Below are 11,966 nucleotides of genomic sequence, written 5' to 3'. Positions count from 1 at the left end.
GGGTCTGAGTTGGTTTTGCCTTCTTATTTCCAAATTTTGTATTCTGATGCAATACAAGCAAGATTTTGGACAGAGTAGCCATTATGAAATAAAAAAAAAAAAACACAATGCATTGCCCTTTCAGGATTAGAAATCCATAGGCAACACAACCAAGATGAGATTCTGTGTTTTGGAAAATGACATGGAACGCTTCTGCTGAGGTGACAGATTCTAATTCCCTCCAAATGGAGTGTGAGAGCGATTTTGAGGTGAATTCAATCAGAATTCCAAAGTCAGTCTGTGGAAGGGGGGTATGAATCTGGAAACAGCAGTTTCTTTGTGTCTAACTCCTTTCAAATATCACAAAGGACTGTTGCATTTCTTTGGCTTTTTCACATTTCCCTTATTTATCATGGTTTGTAATGAATTTTCTGATGTGAGCTTTGGTTTTGTGGCTGCAATATGGAGTTCAGGGTACTGGAGGAACGGTCTTTTTCAAAGAGGGTACAGTTGTTGGCTTGCTGCAGTTCTGGCTTGCTGTCATTGTTTTGGGTTCCTCAGCCGATTTTTGGTTTCTTGTGTGACAATTTCCTAAGTGTTCTCTGGTTCTGAGTCGGCATTGCCTTCTTCCTTCCCAAATTTTGTATTCTGATGCAATACAAGCAAGATTTTGGACAGAGTAGCCATTATGAAAGAAAAAAAAACACAGCAAATTGGACTTTCAGGATTAGAAACCCATAGGTAACACAACCAAGATGAGATTCTGTGTTTTGGAAAATGACATGGAATGCTTCTGCTGAGGTGACAGATTCTAATTCCCTCCAAATGGAGTGTGAGAGCGATTTTGAGGTGAATTCAATCAGAATTCCAAAGTCAGTCTGTGGAAGGGGGGTATGAATCTAGAAACAGCCAGTTTCTTTGTGTCTAAATCCTTTCAAATATCACAAAGGACTCTTGCATTTCTTTGGTTTTTTCACATTTCCCTTATTTATCATGGTTTGTAATGAATTTTCTGATGTGAGCTTTGGTTTGTAGACTGGCATATTGAGTTCAGGGCACAAGAGGAAGGTTCTTTTTCAATCAGGGCACAGCTGTTGGCTTGCTCCACTTCTGGCTTGCTGTCATTGTTTTGGGTGTCTCAGCCGATTTGTGGTTTCTTGTGTGGCAATTTCCTAAATGTTTTCTGGGTCTGAGTTGGTTTTGCCTTCTTATTCCCAAATTTTGTATTCTGATGCAATACAAGCAAGATTTTGGACAGAGTAGCCATTATGAAAGAAAAAAACAAAAACACAGCAAATTGCCCTTTCAGGATTAGAAATCCATAGGCAACACAACCAAGATGAGATTCTGCGTTTTGGAAAATGACATGGAACGCTTCTGCTGAGGTGACAGATTCTAATTCCCTCCAAATGGAGTGTGAGAGCGATTTCCAAAGTCAGTCTGTGGAAGGGGGGTTTGAATCTGGAAACAGCCAGTTTCTTTGTGTCTAAATCCTTTCAAATATCACAAAGGACTTTCCATTTCTTTGGCTTTTTCACATTTCCCTTATTTATCATGGTTTGTAATGAATTTTCTGATGTGAGCTTTGATTTTGAGGCTGGAATATGGAGTTCAAGACACGGAAGGCATGGTCTTTTTCAATCAGGGCACAGCTGTTGGCTTGCTCCAATTCTGGCTTTCTGTCATGGTTTTGGGTGCCTCAGCGGAGTTTTGGTTTCCTGAGCGGCAATTTCCTAAAGGATTTCTGGGTCTGAGTTGGTTTTGCCTTCTTCCTTCCCAAATTTTGTATTCTGACGCAATACAAACCAGAGTTTAGACAGCAGATCCATTATGAAATAAAAAACAAAACAAATAAGCCAGTCAGCTGGGAGGGGTGGATGAATCCGGAAACAGCCTGTTTCCTTGTGACTAAATCAAGCCCACTATCAAAAAGGACTCTTCCATTTCTTTGGCTCTTTTCACATTTTTCTTATTTATCATGGTTTGTAATGAATTTTCTGATGTGAGCTTTGGTTTTGAGGCTGGTGTATTGAGTTCAGGGCACAAGAGGAAGGTTCTTTTTCAATCAGGGCACAGCTGTTGGCTTGCTCCACTTCTGGCTTGCTGTCATTGTTTTGGGTGCCTCAGCTGATTTGTGGTTTCTTGTGTGGCAATTTCCTAAATGTTTTCTGGGTCTGAGTTGGTTTTGCCTTCTTCCTTCCGAAATTTTGTAATCTGATGCAATACAAGCAAGATTTTGGACAGAATAGCCATTATGAAATAAAAAAAAAAAAACACAGCGCATTGCCCTTTCAGGATTAGAAATCCATAGGCAACACAACCAAGATGAGATTCTGTGTTTTGGAAAATGACATGGAACGCTTCTGCTGAGGTGACAGATTCTAATTCCCTCCAAATGGAGTGTGAGAGCGATTTTGAGGTGAATTCAATCAGAATTCCAAAGTCAGTCTGTGGAAGGGGGGTATGAATCTGGAAACAGCCAGTTTCTTTGTGTCTAAATCCAGCCAAATATCACAAAGGACTCTTGCATTTCTTTGTTTTTTTTTTCACATTTCCCTTATTTATCATGGTTTGTAATGAATTTTCTGATGTGAGCTTTGATTTTGGGGCTGGAATATGGAGTTCAAGACACGGAAGGAATGGCCCTTTTCAATCAGGGCACAGCTGTTGGCTTGCTCCAATTCTGGCTTTCTGTCATGGTTTTGGGTGCCTCAGCTGATTTGTGATTTCTTGTGTGGCAATTTCCCAAATGTTTTCTGGGTCTGAGCTGGTTTTGCCTTCTTCCTTCCCAAATTATGTATTCTGATGCAATACAAGCAAGATTTTGGACAGAGTAGCCATTATGAAAGAAAAAAAAAATACAGCAAATTGCCCTTTCAGGATTAGAAACCCATAGGCAACACATCCAAGATGAGATTCTGTGTTTTGGAAAATGACATGGAACTCTTCTGCTGAGGTGACAGATTCTAATTCCCTCCAAATGGAGTGTGAGAGCGATTTTGAGGTGAATTCAATCAGAATTCCAAAGTCAGTCTGTGGAAGGGGGGTATGAATGCGGAAACAGCCAATTTCTTTGTGTCTAAATCCTTTCAAATATCACAAAGGACTCTTCCATTTCTTTGGCTGTTTCACATTTCCCTTATTTATCATGGTTTGTAATGAATTTTCTGATGTGAGCTTTGATTTTGAGGCTGGAATATGGAGTTCAAGACACGGAAGGAATGGCCCTTTTCAATCAGGGCACAGCTGTTGGCTTGCTCCAATTCTGGCTATTGTCTTTGTTTTGAGTGCCTCAGCTGAAATTTGGTTTCTTGATTTTCACTGCGATTGTCAGGTTAATTCAGTCAGAATTCCACAGGCAGTCAGCTTTAGTGGTGGATGAATCTTGGAACAGCTGGTTTCCTTGCAGCTAAATCAAGCCCAATATCATTATGGATTCTTGCATTTCTTTGGCTTTTTTCTCTTTTTTCTTATTTATCATGGTTTGTAATGAATTTTCTGTTGTGAGCTTTGGTTTTGAGGCTGCAATATGGAGTTCAGGGCACAAGAGGAAGGTTCTTTTTCAATCAGGGCACAGCTGTTGGCGTGCTCAAATTCTGGCTTGCTGTCATCATTTTGGGTGCCTCAGCTGATTTGTGGTTTCTTGTGTGGCAATTTCCTAAATGTTTTCTGGGTCTGAGTTGGTTTTGCCTTCTTATTTCCAAATTTTGTATTCTGATGCAATACAAGCAAGATTTTGGACAGAGTAGCCATTATGAAATAAAAAAAAAAAAAACACAACGCATTGCCCTTTCAGGATTAGAAATCCATAGGCAACACAACCAAGATGAGATTCTGTGTTTTGGAAAATGACATGGAACGCTTCTGCTGAGGTGACAGATTCTAATTCCCTCCAAATGGAGTGTGAGAGCGATTTTGAGGTGAATTCAATCAGAATTCAAAAGTCAGTCTGTGGAAGGGGGGTATGAATCTGGAAACAGCAGTTTCTTTGTGTCTAACTCCTTTCAAATATCACAAAGGACTGTTGCATTTCTTTGGCTTTTTCACATTTCCCTTATTTATCATGGTTTGTAATGAATTTTCTGATGTGAGCTTTGGTTTTGTGGCTGCAATATGGAGTTCAGGGTACTGGAGGAACGGTCTTTTTCAAAAGGGTACAGTTGTTGGCTTGCTGCAGTTCTGGCTTGCTGTCATTGTTTTGGGTTCCTCAGCCGATTTTTGGTTTCTTGTGTGACAATTTCCTAAGTGTTCTCTGGTTCTGAGTCGGCATTGCCTTCTTCCTTCCCAAATTTTGTATTCTGATGCAATACAAGCAAGATTTTGGACAGAGTAGCCATTATGAAAGAAAAAAAAACACAGCAAATTGGACTTTCAGGATTAGAAACCCATAGGTAACACAACCAAGATGAGATTCTGTGTTTTGGAAAATGACATGGAATGCTTCTGCTGAGGTGACAGATTCTAATTCCCTCCAAATGGAGTGTGAGAGCGATTTTGAGGTGAATTCAATCAGAATTCCAAAGTCAGTCTGTGGAAGGGGGGTATGAATCTAGAAACAGCCAGTTTCTTTGTGTCTAAATCCTTTCAAATATCACAAAGGACTCTTGCATTTCTTTGGTTTTTTCACATTTCCCTTATTTATCATGGTTTGTAATGAATTTTCTGATGTGAGCTTTGGTTTGTAGACTGGCATATTGAGTTCAGGGCACAAGAGGAAGGTTCTTTTTCAATCAGGGCACAGCTGTTGGCTTGCTCCACTTCTGGCTTGCTGTCATTGTTTTGGGTGTCTCAGCCGATTTGTGGTTTCTTGTGTGGCAATTTCCTAAATGTTTTCTGGGTCTGAGTTGGTTTTGCCTTCTTATTCCCAAATTTTGTATTCTGATGCAATACAAGCAAGATTTTGGACAGAGTAGCCATTATGAAAGAAAAAAACAAAAACACAGCAAATTGCCCTTTCAGGATTAGAAATCCATAGGCAACACAACCAAGATGAGATTCTGCGTTTTGGAAAATGACATGGAACGCTTCTGCTGAGGTGACAGATTCTAATTCCCTCCAAATGGAGTGTGAGAGCGATTTCCAAAGTCAGTCTGTGGAAGGGGGGTTTGAATCTGGAAACAGCCAGTTTCTTTGTGTCTAAATCCAGCCAAATATCACAAAGGACTTTCCATTTCTTTGGCTTTTTCACATTTCCCTTATTTATCATGGTTTGTAATGAATTTTCTGATGCGAGCTTTGATTTTGAGGCTGGAATATGGAGTTCAAGACACGGAAGGAATGGTCTTTTTCAATCAGGGCACAGCTGTTGGCTTGCTCCAATTCTGGCTTTCTGTCATGGTTTTGGGTGCCTCAGCGGAGTTTTGGTTTCCTGAGCGGCAATTTCCTAAATGATTTCTGGGTCTGAGTTGGTTTTGCCTTCTTCCTTCCCAAATTTTGTATTCTGACGCAATACAAACCAGAGTTTAGACAGCAGATCCATTATGAAATAAAAAACAAAACAAATAAGCCAGTCAGCTGGGAGGGTTGGATGAACCCGGAAACAGCCTGTTTCCTTGTGACTAAATCAAGCCCACTATCAAAAAGGACTCTTCCATTTCTTTGGCTCTTTTCACATTTTTCTTATTTATCATGGTTTGTAATGAATTTTCTGATGTGAGCTTTGGTTTTGAGGCTGGTGTATTGAGTTCAGGGCACAAGAGGAAGGTTCTTTTTCAATCAGGGCACAGCTGTTGGCTTGCTCCACTTCTGGCTTGCTGTCATTGTTTTGGGTGCCTCAGCTGATTTGTGGTTTCTTGTGTGGCAATTTCCTAAATGTTTTCTGGGTCTGAGTTGGTTTTGCCTTCTTCCTTCCGAAATTTTGTAATCTGATGCAATACAAGCAAGATTTTGGACAGAATAGCCATTATGAAATAAAAAAAAAAAAACACAGCGCATTGCCCTTTCAGGATTAGAAATCCATAGGCAACACAACCAAGATGAGATTCTGTGTTTTGGAAAATGACATGGAACGCTTCTGCTGAGGTGACAGATTCTAATTCCCTCCAAATGGAGTGTGAGAGCGATTTTGAGGTGAATTCAATCAGAATTCCAAAGTCAGTCTGTGGAAGGGGGGTATGAATCTGGAAACAGCCAGTTTCTTTGTGTCTAAATCCAGCCAAATATCACAAAGGACTCTTGCATTTCTTTGTTTTTTTTTCACATTTCCCTTATTTATCATGGTTTGTAATGAATTTTCTGATGTGAGCTTTGATTTTGGGGCTGGAATATGGAGTTCAAGACACGGAAGGAATGGCCCTTTTCAATCAGGGCACAGCTGTTGGCTTGCTCCAATTCTGGCTTTCTGTCATGGTTTTGGGTGCCTCAGCTGATTTGTGATTTCTTGTGTGGCAATTTCCCAAATGTTTTCTGGGTCTGAGCTGGTTTTGCCTTCTTCCTTCCCAAATTATGTATTCTGATGCAATACAAGCAAGATTTTGGACAGAGTAGCCATTATGAAAGAAAAAAAAAAATACAGCAAATTGCCCTTTCAGAATTAGAAACCCATAGGCAACACATCCAAGATGAGATTCTGTGTTTTGGAAAATGACATGGAACTCTTCTGCTGAGGTGACAGATTCTAATTCCCTCCAAATGGAGTGTGAGAGCGATTTTGAGGTGAATTCAATCAGAATTCCAAAGTCAGTCTGTGGAAGGGGGGTATGAATGCGGAAACAGCCAATTTCTTTGTGTCTAAATCCTTTCAAATATCATAAAGGACTCTTCCATTTCTTTGGCTGTTTCACATTTCCCTTATTTATCATGGTTTGTAATGAATTTTCTGATGTGAGCTTTGATTTTGAGGCTGGAATATGGAGTTCAAGACACGGAAGGAATGGCCCTTTTCAATCAGGGCACAGCTGTTGGCTTGCTCCAATTCTGGCTATTGTCTTTGTTTTGAGTGCCTCAGCTGAAATTTGGTTTCTTGATTTTCACTGCGATTGTCAGGTTAATTCAGTCAGAATTCCACAGGCAGTCAGCTTTAGTGGTGGATGAATCTTGGAACAGCTGGTTTCCTTGCAGCTAAATCAAGCCCAATATCATTATGGATTCTTGCATTTCTTTGGCTTTTTTCTCTTTTTTCTTATTTATCATGGTTTGTAATGAATTTTCTGTTGTGAGCTTTGGTTTTGAGGCTGCAATATGGAGTTCAGGGCACAAGAGGAAGGTTCTTTTTCAATCAGGGCACAGCTGTTGGCGTGCTCAAATTCTGGCTTGCTGTCATCGTTTTGGGTGCCTCAGCTGATTTGTGGTTTCTTGTGTGGCAATTTCCTAAATGTTTTCTGGGTCTGAGTTGGTTTTGCCTTCTTATTTCCAAATTTTGTATTCTGATGCAATACAAGCAAGATTTTGGACAGAGTAGCCATTATGAAATAAAAAAAAAAAAAAACACAACGCATTGCCCTTTCAGGATTAGAAATCCATAGGCAACACAACCAAGATGAGATTCTGTGTTTTGGAAAATGACATGGAACGCTTCTGCTGAGGTGACAGATTCTAATTCCCTCCAAATGGAGTGTGAGAGCGATTTTGAGGTGAATTCAATCAGAATTCCAAAGTCAGTCTGTGGAAGGGGGGTATGAATCTGGAAACAGCAGTTTCTTTGTGTCTAACTCCTTTCAAATATCACAAAGGACTGTTGCATTTCTTTGGCTTTTTCACATTTCCCTTATTTATCATGGTTTGTAATGAATTTTCTGATGTGAGCTTTGGTTTTGTGGCTGCAATATGGAGTTCAGGGTACTGGAGGAACGGTCTTTTTCAAAGAGGGTACAGTTGTTGGCTTGCTGCAGTTCTGGCTTGCTGTCATTGTTTTGGGTTCCTCAGCCGATTTTTGGTTTCTTGTGTGACAATTTCCTAAGTGTTCTCTGGTTCTGAGTCGGCATTGCCTTCTTCCTTCCCAAATTTTGTATTCTGATGCAATACAAGCAAGATTTTGGACAGAGTAGCCAATATGAAAGAAAAAAAAACACAGCAAATTGCACTTTCAGGATTAGAAACCCATAGGTAACACAACCAAGATGAGATTCTGTGTTTTGGAAAATGACATGGAATGCTTCTGCTGAGGTGACAGATTCTAATTCCCTCCAAATGGAGTGTGAGAGCGATTTTGAGGTGAATTCAATCAGAATTCCAAAGTCAGTCTGTGGAAGGGGGGTATGAATCTAGAAACAGCCAGTTTCTTTGTGTCTAAATCCTTTCAAATATCACAAAGGACTCTTGCATTTCTTTGGTTTTTTCACATTTCCCTTATTTATCATGGTTTGTAATGAATTTTCTGATGTGAACTTTGATTTTGAGGCTGGAATATGGAGTTCAAGACACGGAAGGAATGGTCTTTTTCAATGAGGGTACAGCTGTTGGCTTGCTCCAATTCTGGCTTTCTGTCATGGCTTTGGGTGCCTCAGCCGAGTTTTGGTTTCTTGAGCAGCAATTTCCTAAAGGATTTCTGAGTCTGTGTTGGCGTTGCCTTCTTCCTTCCCAAATTTTGTATTCTGACACAATACAAACCAGAGTTTAGACAGCAGATCCATTATGAAATAAAAAACAAAACAAATAAGCCAGTCAGCTGGGAGGGTTGGATGAATCCGGAAACAGCCTGTTTCCTTGTGACTAAATCAAGCCCACTATCAAAAAGGACTCTTCCATTTCTTTGGCTCTTTTCACATTTTTCTTCTTTATCATGGTTTGTAATGACTTTTCTGATGTGAGCTTTGGTTTTGAGGCTGCAATATGGAGTTCAAGACCGAGAAGGAATGGCCCTTTTCAATCAGGACACAGCTGTTGGCTTGCTCAAATTCTGGCTTGCTGTCATTGTTTTGGGTGCCTCAGCTGATTTGTGGTTTCTTGTGTGGCAATTTCCTAAATGTTTTCTGGGTCTGAGTTGGTTTTGCCTTCTTATTCCCAAATTTTGTATTCTGATGCAATACAAACACGAGTTTAGGCAGCAGGTCCATTATGAAAGAAAATAAAACAAAACACAGCGCATTGCCCTTTCAGGATTAGAAATCCATAGGCAACACAACCAAGATGACATTCTGTGTTTTGGAAAATGACATGGAACGCTCTGCTGAGGTTGACAGATTCTAATTCCCTCCAAATGGAGTGTGAGAGCGATTTTGAGGTGAATTCAATCAGAATTCAAAAGTCAGTCTGTGGAAGGGGGGTATGAATCTGGAAACAGCCAGTTTCTTTGTGTCTAAATACTTTCAAATATCACAAAGGACTCTTCCATTTCTTTGGCTTTTTCACATTTCCTTATTTATCATGGTTTGTAATGAATTTTCTGATGTGAGCTTTGGTTTTGAGGCTGCAATATGGAGTTCAGGGCACCGGAGGAATGGTCTTTTTGAAACAGGGCACAGCTGTTGGTGTGCTCCAATTCTGGCTATTGTCTTTGTTTTGGGTGCCTCAGCTGAAATTTGGTTTTTTGAGTTTCAGTGCGATTGTCAGGTTAATTCAGTCAGAATTCCACAGGCAGTCAGCTTTAGTGGTGGATGAATCTGGGAACAGCCAGTTTCCTTGCAACTAAATTAAACCCAATATCATTATGGATTCTTGCATTTCTTTGGCTTTTTTCTCATTTTTCTTATTTATCATGGTTTGTAATGAATTTTCTGATGTGAGCTTTGGTTTTGAGGCTGGCATATTGAGTTCAGGGCACTGGAGGAATGGTCTTTTTCAATCAGGGCACAGCTGTTGGCTTGCTCCACTTCTGGCTTGCTGTCATTGTTTTGAGTGCCTCAGCCGATTTGTGGTTTCTTGTGTGGCAATTTCCCAAATGTTTTCTGGGTCTGAGTTGGCTTTGCCTTCTTCCTTCCCAAATTTTGTATTCTGATGCAATGCAAAGAAGAGTTTGTACAGAATAGCCATTATGAAATAAAAAACACAACAAATAGGCGTTTGAAGCTTAAAAATCTACAGGTAACATGACCAAGGTGAGTTTTTGTGTTTATGAAAATAAAATGGAACACTTTGGCTGAGGTGACAGATATTAATTGCCTCCAAACTGAGTTTCACTGCGATTTTCAGGTTAATTCAGTCAGAATTCCACAGGCAGTCAGCTGGAGGGGTGGATGAATCCGGGAACAGCCGGTTTCCTAGCGACTAAATCAAGCCCTACATCATTATGGATTCTTGCATTTTTTTTGGCTTTTTTCTCTTTTTTCTTATTTATCATGGTTTGTAATGAATTTTCTGATGTGAGCTTTGGTTTTGAGGCTGCAATATGGAGTTCAGGGCACAAGAGGATGGTTCTTTTTCAATCAGGGCACAGCTGTTGGCTTGCTCCACTTCTGGCTTGCTGTCATTGTTTTGGGTGCCTCAGCTGATTTGTGGTTTCTTGAGCGGCAATTTCCTAAATGTTTTCTGGGTCTGAGTCGGTTTTGCCTTCTTATTCCCAAATTTTGTATTCTGATGCAATACAAGCAAGATTTTGGACAGAGTAGCCATTATGAAATAAAAAAAAAAAAACAGCGCATTGCCCTTTCAGGATTAGAAATCCATAGGCAACACAACCAAGATGAGATTCTGTGTTTTGGAAAATGACATGGAACGCTTCTGCTGAGGTGACAGATTCTAATTCCCTCCAAATGGAGTGTGAGAGCGATTTTGAGGTGAATTCAATCAGAATTCCAAAGTCAGTCTTTGGAAGGGGGGGATGAATCTGGAAACAGCCAGTTTCTTTGTGTCTAAATCCTTTCAAATATCACAAAGGACTCTTCCATTTCTTTGGCTTTTTCATATTTCCTTATTTATCATGGTTTGTAATGAATTTTCTCATGTGAGCTTTGGTTTTGTGGCTGCAATATGGAGTTCAGGGTACTTGAGGAACGGTCTTTTTCAAAGAGGGTACAGTTGTTGGCTTGCTGCAATTCTGGCTTGCTGTCATTGTTTTGGGTTCCTCAGCCGATTTTTGGTTTCTTGTGTGGCAATTTCCTAAGTGTTCTCTGGTTCCGAGTCGGCTTTGCCTTCTTCCTTCCCAAATATTGTATTCTGATGCAATACAAGCAAGATTTTGGACAGAGTAGCCATTATGAAATAAAAAACACAACAAATAGGTGTTTGAAGCTTACAAATCTACAGGTAACATGACCAAGGTGAGTTTCTGTGTTTTGGAAAATAAAATGGAACACTTTGGCTGAGGTGACAGATATTAATTGCCTCCAAACTGAGTTTCACTGCGATTTCCAGGTTAATTCAGTTAATTCAGTTAGGATTCCACAGGCTTGCATTTCTTTGGCTTTTTCACATTTCCCTTATTTATCATGGTTTGTAATGAATTTTCTGATGTGAGCTTTGGTTTTGAGGCTGCAATATGGAGTTCAGGGTACTGGAGGAATGGTCTTTTTCAAACAGGGCACAGCTGTTGGCTTGCTCCAATTCTGGCTTGCTGTCATTGTTTTGGGTGCCTCAGCTGAAATTTGCTTTCTTGAGTTTCACTACGATTGTCAGGTTAATTCAGTCAGAAGTCCACAGGCAGTCAGCTTTAGTGGTGGATGAATCTGGGAACAGCCAGTTTCCTTGCAACTAAATCAAGCCCAATATCATTATGGATTTTTGCATTTCTTTGGCTTTTTTCTCTTTTTTCTTTTTTTCATGGTTTGTTATGAATTTTCTGATGTGAGCTTTGGTTTTGAGGCTGGCATATTGAGTTCAGGGCACAAGAGGATGGTTCTTTTTCAATCAGGGTACAGCTGTTGGCTTGCTCCAACAATTCTGGCTTGCTGTCATTCTTTTGGGTGCCTCAGCCGATTTGTGGTTTCTTGTGTGGCAATTTCCCAAATGTTTTCTGGGTCTGAGTTGGCTTTGCCTTCTTCCTTCCCAAATTTTGTATTCTGATGCAATGCTAAGAACAGTTTGGACAGAGTAGCCATTATGAAATAAAAAACTGAGCAAATAGGCATTTGAAGCTTATAAATCTATAGGTAACATGACCAAGGTGAGTTTTT

This window comes from Oryctolagus cuniculus, chromosome 13 (genome assembly GCF_051225735.1).
Source record: "Oryctolagus cuniculus isolate XC-2025 breed Fujian yellow rabbit chromosome 13, ASM5122573v1, whole genome shotgun sequence".
Taxonomy (NCBI): Eukaryota; Metazoa; Chordata; class Mammalia; order Lagomorpha; family Leporidae; genus Oryctolagus; species Oryctolagus cuniculus.
Note: the sequence above shows the minus strand (reverse complement) of the source record.